Here is a 16,508-nt window from a genome sequence, read left to right on the forward strand (position 1 = left end):
AAGAGGTTTAATCGACTCAAAGTTCCACAGGCTGTACAGGACACGTGGCTTGGGAAGTCTCAGGAAACTTACAATCATCACAGAAGGTGAAGGGGAAGCAAGCACATCTTCACACAGCGACAGGAGAGACAGCATGAAGGGGGAGGGGCTACACACTTTCAAACAACCAGATCTTGTGAGAACTCTATCATGAAACAGCACTAGGGAGATGATGCTAGACCATTAGAAACCACCCTCATGATCCAATCACCTTTCATCAGGCGCCACCTCCAACACTCAGAATCACAATTCAACATGAGATTTGAGTGGGGACAGAAAGCCAAACCATATCACTGGCATTTTCAGCTTTGTTGAGTTCCCATATGCTTATTTTCTAATTTTTAATTTCTTATTTCATATTTTAATATCTTACATATGCTTATTTTACATTTATTTTATTATTCTTTCTCTGCTTTCCTAAGATAAATTATTTTCTAATTAATTTTCAGACTTTCTTCTATTCTAATATCATTCTTTATGGCTTTATATAGATGGACCTAGTATGTTTTGATATGAAGTATTTTTATTATATGTCTAGTCCACATCTATTCTAATTTCTACTATGGCTTATTCTATAGTTAACAAGTTATTTATTAGGGCATTTCTTGATTTCTAGACATATAACATTTTCATAGTTATTTTTAAAAATTGATTTCTAGGCCAGGCGCAGTGGCTCATGCCTGTAATCCCAGCACTTTGGGAGGCTGAAGCAGGTGGATCACCTGAGGTCAGGAGTTTGAGGCCAGCCTGGCCAACATGGTGAAACCCCGTCTCTACTAGTAATACAAAAAAATTAGCTGGGTGTGGTGGCATGTGCCTGTAATCCCAGCTACTCAGGAGGCTGACGCAGGATAATCGCTTGAACCTGGGAGGTGGTATATTAATCCTTTGTTGTTTATGGAGATTTAGTTTACCATTTATGTGTTTGCAAAGACTGTGTTTTCTCTTGATTGCAGAATTCTATATGTCTCTTAGGTCAGGTTTTAAAGATCAGCTTATTCAAATAGGCTACATATGAACTACTTTTTAGTCAGAGTATTCTATCAATTCCCAAACAAGTGTTAAAAATCTCCCAGTGTGACTTTGTAATTGTGTGTTTCTTTTTTAATTGTTTATTCCAAATTTTGCTTATTTATTATGACCTATGGTATTAGGAACATATAGTACGTATGGCATTAGGTACATATAGTTGTCCCCCCTTACCCATGGAGGATCCATCTCAAGACCCCAGAGGGTGCCCAAAACTGTGGGCAGTTCCAAATCTTATATACACAATACATTTTTCTATACATACATTCTATATTAGTCTATTTTCATACTGCTATAAAGAAATACCCAAGACTGGGTAATTTATAAAGAAAAAGAGGTTTAATGGGCTTACAGTTCCACATGGCTGGGGAGGGCTCACAATCATGGTGGAAGGCAAAGGAGGAGCAAAGCCATGTCTGACATGGTGGCAGGCAAGACAGCTTGTGAAGGGGATGTGCCCTTTATAAGTCTCTCATGAGACTTATTGGCTATCACCAGAACAGCATGGGAAAAATGTGCCCCCATGATTCAATTACCTCCCACCAGCTCTGTCCCATGATACATGGGGATTATGGGAGCTACGATTCAAGATGAGATTTGGGTGGGGACACAGCCAAACCATATTACATACCTACAATAAAGTTTAATTTATAAATTAGACACAGTAAAAGATTAAGGACAATAACAAATAATAAATAGAGCACATATAACAATATACTGTAGTAAAAGTTAAGTGAATGTGCTCTCTCTCTCTCTCTCAAAATACCTTATTGTACTGCACTCACCCTTCTTCTTGTGCTGATGTGAGATGCCTCTGTGATGAGATAAAATGAGGTGAATGATGTAGGCATTGTGATGTGTTAGGCTACAGTTGACTTTCTGATGCTCAGTCAGAAGAAGGATCATCTGCCCTGGGTGACTCTGGGTCCTTTGGCCATGAGGATATTGATGGTTGGATGTCAGGAGCAGATGATGTTGATGATTAATGGGGATTAATGTATACAGTGTGGATATTTCTTCCCATGTTACTCATCTATTCCTAATCACCTGAGGCACTGTTCCATGTCACTGTCACCTTGGAACCCAAGTTGACAGGGCAGGTTCTCTCTGGCCATCATGGTGGCTCTATGATATAGATGACATAGTGGTCACATACTCACTCCTAAGCCTTTCAATCAAAAGCAATCCATATCACTCTGCCCACCTCCCATTAGCCAGAGCAGGTCAAATGACCATGCCTTAGTAAAACATAATGGAGAGGTAAAATCCTATGGCAAGAAAAGACAGAACATTTGTAAACTATAATCAAAATCTATTTTTCATATTTGTATACTGATTCTCAAGTGAGAAGAATTTTTACTGGGCTTCATATTCACACACAAACATGTCGCATTGCTTTTGATCCCATGATTTCTCAACCTGAATGTAATTTGGAATTCATCCTAAGAAGTACAGATGGAAGGGGAGAAAATGAACATAGATTATAGTCAAATTCTCAGTGTCATTCTTGCAAAGTAGCTCTTCTATGCTGAGATGAAATTTTCTGTTGTGCCTGTTACCTGCAGTCAACACCTGCCAGGATATAGGATCCATTCCCAAAGCAACCCCTGCCTACAGTCTTCCCTAATTTCTGTCCTCTCAGTTCTTGCTAGAGAGGGTAGAAATACCTCTATGTCTGATCAAAGAAGCTCCCCCACAGTAAGGAGATGGCTGTCCAATTTTCTAGCTGATAAAGCAGAAGGCATTTATGTAAAAGTTGCCAGTCACTTTCAAATAATAAGGCTTGTTTATTAATTTTTAGTGACACTGCAAAGTTGATTTACTATATTTACTATTTTTTCCAATCCATTATCATTAGCTTTGGAAATAGAGAAACTTTCCCCCAGATTCTAGAAAATGTTGATAATCAAATCCAGTTCTTGGTGGTAGCATGAATTTTCTTCGTTCTTAGTGCCGTCCAAACTCTCTTGGTGAGAAGCTTTTTGCCAGATGTCATTTTAAACCAGAAGCCACTGCAAGCCTGGAAAAATCAGTTTCCTTGGGGTGCCTGAAATGTAATAGAAAGTTCTATTTCCAGAAGCACTTCCATGTGTAAAATGGCATATGGCTGGTGCTTCAGCCCGCCTGGAGGGTGTTGGTATCAGCATGAACTCCCATGCCCACAGTGGAGGTTGTATACCCAGTGAGAGGGACTTCAATATCAATGTGTTGAGGTGATTATGATGATAGTGCTGTGTCATAATGGTGGTGATGATGTAACCAACAAAGTTCTTCCATATTGATGTTTCTCTATGTTGCTGCAACTAGGGTTCAACAATTACTTGCAAGACGATGTCAGATGAGTCCTCTCAATGCAGTTACTTTAATTAAATGGAACTTCTGATATTTTGGTTTTCCTCCCTGTTTGAACCACTGCTGGAACTAATGGCTACTAATTACATGCAGCGTTTACAAGAGACACCTAGAGGCCCTGACAGGTGGCAGTGGAGAGCCCTTTAGTTGAAGCACAAGAGGAACAGGTTGAGCTGAACCCAGGAACAGGCACATTGGCTGCAACCTGAGCCTCCCATCTTGCAAATATTTATGTGGATAGCTGAGGTATCAGGATGAAGCAATCGTTGGCACTTTCCTTCCCATTTTAAAGATGACAAACAAATAGCTCTTCTGACAGCTGGGAGCTTGAAGAACCATATAGAAAACAAACAGTCAGGCTTTGAGGACTGGAGAGTTTTCAAAAGGAAAGCAAAAAGGCCCAAAAGGAGATTAGAATGAGAAGAAAGAGAAGCACAATGCTTCAAGGAAGGTTAAGATCTTCAGCCCCGGCATGTTGAAATACTGATGGATAATTGTAATTAGCTTTCAGAATTTTTAATTATAGAAGTGGTATAAATAATCACCCGACCCAGCTTCACTAATGAGAGTCTTTGTGCTGAGACACACAGGGAGGCTTTTGTTAGGTGTCTTTGAAAATGTGGCTGTTAATTAGGTGTCTTGCAGAGGCAGGGTTGCAGCAGAAGAGGCAACATTTATACACTGAAATTCGACTCATCAAAAGAGGCAGCCAATACCATTTAAAGGACTCAAAGGAAAAGCCAGACATTGGTGGGCTTTGGTTTTGACTGTCAGATTGTGCAGAGTCACTCGTCTCAAAAGTGACAAAGCCATAGTGCACACCCTGGTCTTTCTGACCCCGAAGCTCCTGCTGTTTCTAATACACTGAACTGTTTTGTACAAACAGGTAAGCAACACGTATCGGCCATCTGGTCAGAACGCTCTCTCCAGCACTTTTCTTGTGAATCAGCTGCTTGGGTGTTGTGTAAAAAATGGAACATTCTACAGATTGTCTGTCTTCTAAAACACAGAAATAACAAGAATCTCATTGATTGAATGCCACAGAATCTGGAAATCATTGCTCCTCTCTTGGAGGTCTTTTTACTTTTATCTAGATCCTAATTTTCCTATACTTTATCATTGATTTTTTTCATATAATATGCCAATTAAATGAGAATTTTTTGTTTGTTTGTTTTTGTTTTTTGAGACGGAGTCTCGCTCTGTCACCCAGGCTGGAGTGCAGTGGTGCGATCTCGGCTCACTGCAAGCTCTACCTCCCGGGTTCACGCCACTCTCCTGCCTCAGCCTCCTGAGTAGCTAGGACTACAGGTGCCCACCACCATGCCTGGTTAATTTTTTTGTATTTTTAGTAGAGTTGGAGTTTCACCGTGTTAGCCAGCATGGTCTCAAACCCCTGACCTCAGGTGATCTGCCTGCCTCAGCCTCCCAAAGTGCTGGAGTTACAGGCATGAATCACCGCACCCGCCCTAAACCTCTTTTATTTATAAATTACCCAGTCTCAGGTAGTTCTTTATAGCAATATGAGAACAGACTAATACACCACTCTTATTTTGGGTCTTTTTGTAACAGCAGCCAAGGGTGCATCCTAAGTATTAAAGGTTGGCTTATCAGTGATGCCACTATACCTATTAACCTTGAAGACAAAGTCCATTTTATTAAGGCTGCCTTACATTTATCAAATAAGGTTTGTCCTTGAGTCCTAAGAATAACTATATTAAGAATAGGGAAAAAACAAAGTGTTTCTTCTATTCTCTACTCTCATACACCGTTCTATACAATGCTTCTAACACCAGAAGTGTGGAGAGTTTTCTCTACACACCAAGCAAGCAATTCTCAAGCAGACATCTGCTGGGTGCTCTATAATTCAATTCTGACACTATCTCCTTGGAGATAGTGTCAGATCTCATAGGTCAAGGGCTCAATTTTACTAGGTTGCCCCCACTGGAAATGCCAATCACAGGTAGTATAAAAAGTTGTCACCTACACTTCTGAGTGACTGGCTATAAACTGGGGTTCCCATAACCCCATCCTCAGATTTGATTAATTTGCTAGAGCAGCTCACATAACTCAGGGCAATGCTTTACTTACTTTTTTCCATTTGTCATAAAGGATAAGACAGAGGATGCAGATGAACAAGCAGAGTGATGCACCAGGCATGGTATAGGGAGCAGCATGTGGTTTCCATGCCCTTTCTGGGGCGCTGCACCCTCCAAGGACCTTCATGGGTTCAGCTACTCAGAACCTCACCTGAATCCTTTCCTTTTGGGTTTTTATGGAGGTTTCATTAAGTAGGGTAGGCATGATTGATTACATTGTTGGCCGCTGATGATCAGCTTGACCTTCAGCCTCTCTCCTCTCTCAGGAGCTTGGGGGAGGATTGAGACTGAAAGTTCCAAGCCTTTAACCACATGGTTGTTTCCCCTGACACCCAGCCCTGCATCGTGAGGCTATCTCAGGGCTCACTATGTTCTCTTTATGTTTAATGCATTTGTGTCAGATTTAAGACAGTGTTCTCTATCCCAAGTTAATGAAATTTTCCTAACATTATTTTCCAGAGTTTTATTATTTTACCTTTCACATTTACATCTATAATCCACCTGAAAGTAGCTTTTTATGGCATGATATGTGGATTACATTTTACTTATTTTTTTCCAAATACAAATCCAAGGGTTGGTTGCTTCCTCACACTTCCTCCCACCAATATCTCATTTCCTCTTTTCTCTCCCAAGATGACCATTTTTCCCATTTCTTTTTTTTTTTTTTTCTGAGACAGAGTCTCGCTCTGTCACCCAGGCTGGAGTGCTCACTCTTGGTGAGAGTTCTTCATTAGAACAAGTGTTTCCTGTTATCCAGGAAATTCCTAAGATTTAGAAGCCTTGTGTCAGACATTCCTATCACTCAGGAAATTACAAAGGTCTTAGGAGCTCTGTCAGGAACCAGATATCAAAGACCAAATATTAGAACAAGAGTTTGTCCTACCACCTTTATCTAAAAAGGCTTTAGAAGCTGTAAGTCAGAAAATGGAGGCAAATAAGTACTTCACCATATTACAAACTATAATAGCATAAAGATGCTACAGATGGTTGTGAACTATCAGGTAATTCAGAGATTCCCAAGCTATTCCATGGAAACCTGAGACCTTTAAGCGATTAAGAAAAAGGGCGCTGTGGTCAAATAACTTTGAGATATGTTACATACTACATTCCCCACTTAAGGACTCAGAATGTATATGAAAGTCTCTCAGAAGTCCTGAAAGAAAGAAATCTATTTAACTGCTTTTTTCCTCCTTTTGTAAAACTTAAAAAAACTGAAATGTAAATCAACTATAAAACAGTACAGAAAACATACATTACAGCTCAATTAATTATTACATCATGACTATCTATTTGACCATCATACAGGTCAGAAAATAGAGTATTGCAGAGTTCAGTTGCTTTCTCACACTTCCTCCCACCAATATCTCATCTCCTCTTTTCTCTCCCAAGATAACCATTTTTCCCATTTTTTTCTTTCTTTTTTTTTTGTTTTTTTTTTTGTTTTTGTACTTTTTGAGATGGAGTCTCACTCTGTTGCCCAGGCTGGAGTGCAGTGGTGCGATCTCAGCTCATTGCAAGCTCCGCCTCCCAGGTTCACGCCATTCTCCTGCCTCAGCCTCCCGAGTAGCATTTTTCCCATTTCTAACACCTTAGTACAGCTTTTCAGTTTTGAACTTTATATAAATGAAACCGTGAAGTATATTTTCCTTTGTGTTTAGCCTCCCTCATTCAACATCATGTTTGTAAGATCCATTCATGTGTTGGATGAAGTTTGGGTTGTTCATTGTCTTCATTATAGAGTATTTCATTCTCTAATTATTCTAATTTAATTGTCCATTTCTAACACCGATACTCTTTTGGATTGCTTCCCTTTAGAGGCTCTTATAAATAGTACTTCTGTGAACATTCATGTAGATGTCTTGTGCTAAGCTTGTGAATGTATTTCTGTACTGTGTATATCTAAAAGAGAAATTGTTAGAATATCACATACATTTGACTTAAATAGGTAATGTTAAACAGTTTTCTAAAGTGGCTATACTAGTTTACACCTCCACCTGTAGTGTATGAGAATTTGAGTTGGTATTGTCAGAAATTTTAATTTTAGTTATTCTGGCGGGTGTGAAGTAGTGTCACATTATGGTTTTAATCTTCATTTCTCTGATGTCTTGTGAAGTCAAACACCTTTTCCAATGTTTCCAACCCTTGGATTTTTTCTTAATGACATATCTATGCAAGTCTTTTGCACCTTTTTATTTTGGTTGCCTGGCTTTATTTTTATATTAATATTAAAGGGTCCTTTATATTGTCTGTGGCTTGTTTCACTCTCTTTACAATATTTTTGGATGAACAAAACTTCTTAATTTTAATATAGTTCATTTTCATTCATTCTCTTTATGTTTAATGCATTTGTGTCAGACTTAAGACAGTGTTCTGTATTCCAAGTTAATGAAAATTTCTAACTTTATCTTCCAGAGTTTTATTATTTTACCTTTCACATTTAGACCTATAATCCACCTGAAGGTCATTTTTTTATGGCATGATATGTGGATTACATTTTACTTATTTTTTTCCAAATACAAATCCATTTGACTCAACACAATTTGTTGAAAAAATTATTTTCTGCCACTGTTCTGCAATGCTACCTTTTTCCATAAATTAAGTGTTCATACATGCATAATCTCTTCCTGCATTCCACTCTGTTTCACTGGTCTTGGGCCAGTTCCACACTGTCTTAATCATGGTAACTTTATAAGTCTTTGTATATAGTAAAGCAATGTCGCTACCTTGGCCTTCTTCAAAAGTGTCTTGGCTCTTTCTATTTTTTCTTCTTCTTTAAGTTACTGAAAAAGCTGTTCCACAATTTCTCAAGGCGATTATACAATTTTGAATTTTTTTAGTTCTGTTTATTTTGCTTCAAAATATTTGAAGCTTATTCATAAGTGATAGAATTTTGTAAGTTTTACAATTTCATTACAAATTGATGCTTTTCTCATAATAAAATGTCTTTGTATCTCTAACAATGTTTTTTGACTTTAAATTTACTTTTCTTTTATTAATATAGCTACCCAAGTTTTCTTTTGTTAATCTTGCCTGGTTAATTTTTATACTTTTACTTTCAAACTTTCTGTAGTCATATTTTATTGATTTCATATATCAGTAAAGTATGAAAATCATACTTTATTGATCATATTGTATTGATGTATTATTTTGTAAGTAGCATATTACTATTTATGTAGTCCATTTACTTTTAATGTAAAACAGATAATTAGGTTTTAAATTAATCATATTATTAGCTCTTTTCTATTGTTCCAGCTATCTATGTTTCTTTGTCTGCCCTTTTTCATCTTCCTTTGGATTTGTTAAGATTTTTTAAAAATTTCTTTCTTCCCTCCCCCTTTTTGCTAAGTTGTTACAAATATCTTACTGTTCTTTAACTGGTTAATTAAAGAATATAATCTGCATCCTTATCTTATCAAAGTTTGATTATTAGTTGGTACTTTTATCTCTTCTTGGACAATGCAAAACTCTAATAATACTTTAACTCCATTAGTTCTTCTCCTGAATTGTATGCTATTATCTCTGTGCATTTTAATTATATATGTACACATGTATCTTCATCTTAGTGTTTCCTTTGATTAAGGCCTGATAAAGATAAATCTTCTGATTTTTATTTGCATAAACATGCTTCATTCTTGAAAACATTGTCACTCCTCATAGAATCTTAGGTTAACACTTTTTATCAATACATTGGAAGAATGTGTCATCACACTGTCTTCTATGATAGTTTCTTCTGTGATATTAGCTGTCAGTCTAATTTTGACTGCTTTAAATGTAATGTGTTTCCTTTTTTCTGGCTGGTTTTTAGAGGGTTTTTTTGTTCTTTGTTTTTTGATTCCAGTAGTTTTATCCTGATACACCTATGTGTCATTTCATTTTTATTTATTCTGCTGTTACTTTTATTTATTTTTAGTGCTTCATGGATTTATGGCTTGATGTCTTTCATTAGTCCTATGACATTCTCAGAAGATCTTTCCAAATATTGCTTCTAATCCATGCTGCCCCTTTTCTTGCTCTGGGGCTCCAGTTTCAGATAATTATCAGTGCTTTTTTATATCCCTTAGCCTCTCTTTTGTGTTTTCATTCCTTTTGTCACTCTTCACATTTCATTCTGGATATTTTCTTCTGACCAATTTTCCAAAACTTTGGTTCTCTGGATAGTTTCTTCTGACCAGTTTTCCAAAGCTCTGGTTCTCTTTTCTGTTGTGTTTAATCTATTTCTGACATCATCCATTGAGTTTTTAATATTGATCATTGTATTTTTAAGTTTCCATTTGATTCTTTCTTATGGTTTTCATTTCTTTGTTAAAAATGCTCAATCTTGCTGTTTTATTTCTTGAACGAATCATTACAGTTATAGGTCAGTATCTGGTACTTCCTTTCCAGGTTCCCTTATGGATCTATTTCTTATATCTGTTGTTTCTCTTGGTTTTTATTTTAATGTTGTCCAGGTTTTTTCTCAACTCGGTTTTTATTATTACTATTAAGAGTTAAGAATTGTGCCCCAAAACTTTGTAGACATAATTTGTGGCCTTAGATGATGCTAATTTCCTCCACAAAGATATACACTACTTCTGGTAAGCAGTTTGAGACACTAGTAATTAAGGTTTAGCACAATCCAATTTTAGAGTCTGAATATGATGAAAAGCAAGGCTTAGTCCCTGAGAGAGATAACTTACTTACAACCCAGCCTTACTGCTGTTAATAGCCTATAGTCCTACAGGGTCTCAATACCAAGGAGATGGATTTCCAAGGGCTCCCCAGAGTGGAGCCTGGGTTATAATAAGAAGAAATATATTTGTGTTTTTTTGTTTTGTTTTTGTTTTTTTATGTCCCTCGTTCCTAGCACAGAGTTCTTAAACCCTTGGAATTTCCTGAGTGATAAAAAAGTCTTGTTCCTCATGATGAGCTCCTTTGGATTACCTGAGTTTATGCTAATGAGGTGACTTATGATATGACCCCTAGATAGCCTCAGCATGGGGCTGGTTAGTAGAAAGAGCATGTAATTAGAGGGGTAAAACTTTCAGCCCCACCCATCACCTTCTGGGAAGGAAAAGGATACTGGAGACTAAGCTTTATGAAAACTCTTGAACAAGGAGATTTTGGAAAGCTTCTGGGTTGGTGCTTGTGGGTGTCATGCCCAGAGAGAGCATGAAAGCTTCATACATACACCCTCTCCATACCATACCTTGCCCTCTGCATTGCCTCCATCTGAAGTGTTCCTGAGTTGTATCCTTTATCACAAGCCAGTAAATGTAAATAAATGGTTTCCCTGATTTCTGCAAGCTATTCTAGCAAATTATTAAACCTTAAGAAGGAGTCATGGGAGTCACCCATTTTGTAGCTGGTTGATCAGTAGTAGGAGAGGTCTGGACTTGCAATTGACATCTGAAGTGGGGAGGTAGTTTTATGGGACTGAGCACTTAACTCATGGTATGTGAGGCTAACTCTAAGTAGATAATGTCAGAAATGAATTAAATTGTTGGACACCTAACTGATATCAGAGAATCTGCTGGAGAGGGAAAAAACCGCACACATGTGATGTCAGAAGTGTTGTATGAGTGTAGAGAAACTGATTTTTCAGAGCTGTCAACTGTGATTTTTGCTTCTGCATTCCCTTGTGACTCTAAACAATGCTGTTCCGCTTCTTAATGTCTCAACTACCTCTTCCAAATGGGCAGACACCACTTGTGAAAAAGGAATTCTAAATGCCAAGCTTACTTCTATGGGTTTCTTTCCTTCCCTAAATTTTATTCTCCATAATTCCTCACTGTAATGTTAGTTCAAACTCTTCTGTTAATATTTTCCCAGATTTTCAATTTTTAGCAAGAAAAATTGGCTCCAGTTTCCAATTCCATCATTACAAAGAGAGAAAATCCCTGTTTAGCTCACTTTAAGCCAGACTTGACCAACCATACATTATCACAAACATACATTTTCCATGGAAATTTTGTTAAGGTATTGTAGAATGCAGTTTTGGAAAAAGTTTATGTAACTTATCTAGCATTTGGAGTAAAATTTTCGTATGGCATTTGGGAATAAAAATGATTCAAAATATTATATTAACCATTTTTCTTTCTGAGAAAACACTGAACATTATGAACATTATTTTTTCTTAATAAGCTAAGGTCATGAGTGTTTGCATACTGCTGTTCATATTGTAATACTTATATACATTCCTATCTATATTTTTGTTGTCATCGAGTTATATTTTATTCACTATGCATATGCTGAGAAAATACTGAGAGTTATTTCTTTTATTCAATGGACCAAGGTCATGATTATTAGTATCAGTTATTACAGTTTTAAAACAGGGCTGCATTCAAGGGCCACTGTGGCTTCTTCACCTGCAGCATTTATTCAGCACTTTATATGTGTGAGACACCATCCTGAGGGCTCTGTTCTTACTCATGTAATCCCTACAATGGCCCAATGCAACAAGTGCTGTTGTTATTCCTGATTTTCAGATAAAAGGTGGAGACTACAGAGAGATTTAGTAACACACCAGGTTGCACCCCTCACAAAGGAGGGCAGATGCCCACCTCTCATCACAGGCCCATGCTGGGGCCATGCGCACAGATTTCTTGGAATGACTGGCCCACAGACTCCATCACTGGATCACAGGCCCACGCCGGGGCCATGCGCACAGATTACCTGGAATGACTGGCCCACAGACTCCATCACTGGATCACAGGCCCACGCCGGGGCCATGCGCACGGATTACCTGGAATGACTGGCCCACAGACTCCATCACTGGATCACAGGCCCACGCCGGGGCCATGCGCACGGATTACCTGGAATGACTGGCCCACAGACTCCATCACTGGATCACAGGCCCATGCTGGGGCCATGTGCACGGATTACCTGGAATGATTGGCCCACAGACTCCATCACTGGGGGATGTTTGATGGTTAGTTTTCATTTCTCATCTCTCTCTGTTTTTGTTGGGTGTCTATCATTGAATTTCTAAAAGTTAAGTACTCACACAATGTGTCTGCATTTGTACCACACACAGAGAGAGACAAAGTGAGAAGGCGAGTTAAATACGTTTTGATGAAGATAGGTAGGTACCCTCCTTTGATTAAAATACAGAGTTTTAGTGACTAAACATCTGCTTTAGTTGCTCATAGGGCTTTGCTTTGTTTTTGTTTTGCTTACTTCCTCATTTTTTTAAGTTTAACAATTGTTATGTTGATTGCATTAAAAAACAGAAGATTAGAGTTTTTCTTCCTTTTTTCTTCATTTACCACATCTGCATACATATTATACTATGTCTCTTCATTTTGAAAGAAGAATCCCTACAGCAAAAACTTTTGATCTGAAAAGACAGGTTTATGAACACAGTCCAGTTAAATAGCAACCCTGGATTTAGCACTGCTCATAGCAACCACCTGCCTGCCTTGAGATCTTCAAGTATCGGTTTCCAGGACCTGGCAGTTTGAGTCTGGGGTGGAAGGAACTAGGAGAGCATCATTCCAGGCATTATGGATTGGTGTTTATAATGGAGCGTGAGTTGTAGGCAGATACCACACCAAGTTCAAGGGGAATGCAGAAAAGCCAAGGGAGACATTTGTCCTGGTGCCCTAGAGAAATCCTCAAGCCACGGACACAGGAGACCACATGTTCAATGAATCTTTGCTTACAAGAGTAAACCAGGAAACAGTTCACACACCAGCAAAGGATATGAGGAAATAAATCACAGTATACAAACACAATGAGATTTTTCACATCATTTAGAATATGTTAGTTGATAATAATTCATAATGAGTAAGATTGTCATGTATCAGAATAGGCAAATGTTTTAAACAAAATGTTGAATTTAAAAATATAGCTTCAGAATAAAATATATATATAAATAAATATGATATATGTGTAGTTTACATGTATGGTATATGCAGTTGACTGTTAAACAATGTGAGGGTTAGGGGTTTCAATCCCCTGTGCAATTGAAAATCCAGGTATAGCTTTTCTGTTGTTAAATTGAGACAGGATGTCTCTGTCATCCAGGCTGGAGTGCAGTGGCATGATCATGGCTCACTGCAGCTTCCATCTCTAGGACTGAAGTGATCTTCCCACCTCCAGCCTCCCAAGTAGCTGGGACCACAGGTGTGCACCATCATGCCAGGCCGTTTCTTTTCTTTTCTGTTTTTCTTTTTTTTTTTTTTTTTTTTGTAGAGAAGGAGTCTCCCTATGTTGCTCAGGCTGGTCTTGAACTTCTGGGCTCAAGCGATACTCTAGTCTTGGCCTCCCAAAGTGTTGGGATTACAGGCGTGAGCCACCATGCCTAGCTAAAAATCCATGTATAACTTCTTCTGACTCTCCCATAACTTAGCTACTAATAGCCTACTGTTTACTGGAAGCCTTACTGATAACATAAACAGTCAATTAACACATATAGCATACATGTATATAACACATGTAGCATACATAATACATGTAGCACATTTATGCTACATGTATTCTATACTGCATTCTTACAATAAAGTCAGCTAGAGAAAAAAACATTAAGAACACACCGGGGACTGTTGTGGGGTGGCGGGAGCGGGGAGGGATAGCGTTAGGAGATATACCTAATGCTAAATGACGAGTTAATGGGTGCAGCACACCAACATGGCACATGTATACATATGTAACAAAACTGCATGTTGTGCACATGTACCCTAAAACTTAAAGTATAATAATAATAAAATAAAGAAAGAAAGAAAGAAAGAAAAACATTAAGAAAATCATAAGAAAGAGAAAACATATTTACTATTCATTAACTGGAAGTGGACCATTATAAAGATTTTCATTCTCATTGTCTTCATGTTGAGTAGGCTGAGGAGGAGGAGGAAGAAGAGGAGTTGGTCTCACTGCCTCAGAGGCAGCAGAGGGACAAGAAAATTTACTTATAAGGGGACCCATTTAGTTCAAACCCCTATTGTTCAACGGTCAACTATATATATATTGTATATGTCATATATAATATATATCATATATTATGATGATGACAGCATCTTGTTTTAATTTTAGATTTGGGGTGTACATGTGCAGCTCTGTTACAAGGGTGTATTGCATGATGCTGAGCATTGGGCTTCTATTGAAAACCTGTCACCCATATAATGAACATAGCACCACCCAATAGGTGGTTTTTCAGCCCTTTCCCTTTTCCCTTTTTTGGAGTTCCCAGTGTCTATAGTTTCCATTTTTATGTCCATGTGTGTCCCATTGTTTAGCTCTACTTATAAGTGACAACATGTAGTATTTAGTTTTCTGTTTCTGTGTTAATTCACTTAGGATAATAGCCTCCAGCTGCATCCATGTTGCTGAAAATGACATGACTTTGATCTTTTTTTTTTTTTTTTTTAGACAGATCTTCACTCTTGTTGCCCAGGCTGGAGTACAATAGTGCGATCTCAGTTCACCACAACCTCTGCCTCCCGGGTTCAAGCGATTCTCCTGCCTCAGCCTCCTGAGTAGCTGGGATTACAGACATGCGCCGCCACCACACCTGGCTAATTTTGTATTTTTAGTAGAGATGGGGTTTCTCCACATTGTTCAGGCTGGTCTCGAACTCCCAACCTCAGGTGATCCACCCGCCTTGGTCTCCCAAAGTGCTGGGATTGCAGGTGTCAGCCACCACGCCTGGCTGACTTTGTTCTTTTTTATGGCTGTGTAGTATTCCATGGTGTATATGTACCACATTTTCTTTATTTAATCTGCTGTTGATGGGCACCTGGGTTGATTCCATGTCTTTGCTATTGTGAATTATGCGGTGATGAACTTACAATTGCAGGTGACTTTTTGGTAGAATGATTTGTTTTCCTTTGGGTATATACCCAGAAATGGGATTGTTGGGTTGAATGGTAACTCTATTTTTCTGTTGCTTGAGAAATCTCTAAACTGCTTTCCACAGTGGCTGAACTGATTAGGCATTCCCACCAACGGTATGTTAGCATTCCCTTTTCTCTGCAACCTTGACAACATCTGCTATTTTGTGACTTTTTAATAAAAGCCACTGACAGGTGTGAGATGGTATCTCATGGTTTTGATTTGCATCTATCTGATGATTAGTGATGTTGAGCATTTCTTCACATGTTTGTTAGCCACTTGTATATCTTCTTTTGAGAAGTGTCTGTTCATGTCCTTTGCCCACTTTTTAATGGGGTTATTTGTTTTCTTCTTATGGATTTAAGTTCCTCATGGATTCTGGATATTTGTTCTTCATTGGCTGCATAATTTGCAAATATTTTCTCCCATGCCGTTGTCTGTTTACTCTGTTGACAGTTTCTTTTGTTGTGCGGAAACTCTTTAGTTTAATTAGGTCCCACTTGTCATTTTTGTTTTTGTTTCATTTGTTTTTAAGGACTGAGTCATAAATTCTTTGCCTAGGCCAATGGATGACAACATTTTTCTATGGCTAAAACATACTAAACTGGGCCATAAGTATGGATACAGGAATTTATAGTACAAGTATAAAAACATTGATGAGAAGGATCCAAACCTACTTTAATATAGTGGTCATATTTGGAAATAGAAAGGCTCAGGCAAGGGTCCCAAGGGAGCTTCAGGCTTGGGGTGGACACAGAGATGCATCACCCAGGCTCCATTCTGGGAGGGCTTTGCTGCCGAGCAGCAGGAAATGTGTTGGCAGGCAGGCCCTGGCTGAAGCTCTTTCAGCAGCAGGCCCAGCAGCCAAACTGCCCTGCTCCAGGTCTCATCTTCCCAGGGCAGCCACACCCAGGGACTGAGCAAGGCAGGGGGACAGAGGCCACTCGCTGCTGGGCGACTTGCTCCAGGACTCCTGGTCAGTACTCTGCTGAGCTGCCTGGTGGTTCCATTTCCCCCTCTGCTCAGTTCTGCTCTCTCTCATCCCTTTCTTTGGGATCTAGTATCCCAAACTCAGTCTCCGTGACTGCTCTCTGAAAACCCCACCTGCAACAAACTGTATTGGCACTGTTATATTTCTTTAAAACAATTGTTCTAAATATAAACAGTAAATACAGCCATGCAAGT

At 38.5% G+C, this 16,508-nt stretch overlaps 2 long non-coding RNA genes across 3 annotated transcripts in view; one reads left to right on the forward strand and one right to left on the reverse strand.

Moving 5' to 3' along the window:
• The window catches only part of LOC134760070 (uncharacterized), a 29,387-nt gene extending 27,238 nt beyond the window's left edge, over positions 1 to 2,149 (reverse strand). Inside the window, exon 1 of one of the 2 annotated variants that reach the window (XR_010136956.1) lies at positions 1,854 to 2,149. This is a non-coding gene — a long non-coding RNA (uncharacterized LOC134760070). The remainder of the gene's footprint in view (positions 1 to 1,853) is intronic. The other variant, XR_010136957.1, reaches the window with a different exon arrangement.
• A 676-nt stretch (positions 2,150 to 2,825) lies between these two features.
• On the forward strand, positions 2,826 to 15,264 carry LOC129052248 (uncharacterized). Its single transcript, XR_008517204.2, has 3 exons — positions 2,826 to 4,306; positions 11,981 to 12,423; positions 14,862 to 15,264. It is a non-coding gene; the product is annotated as an uncharacterized LOC129052248 (long non-coding RNA).
• Positions 15,265 to 16,508: the final 1,244 nt, after the last annotated feature.

Source organism: Pongo abelii, chromosome 1 (genome assembly GCF_028885655.2).
Source record: "Pongo abelii isolate AG06213 chromosome 1, NHGRI_mPonAbe1-v2.0_pri, whole genome shotgun sequence".
Lineage (NCBI taxonomy): Eukaryota > Metazoa > Chordata > Mammalia > Primates > Hominidae > Pongo > Pongo abelii.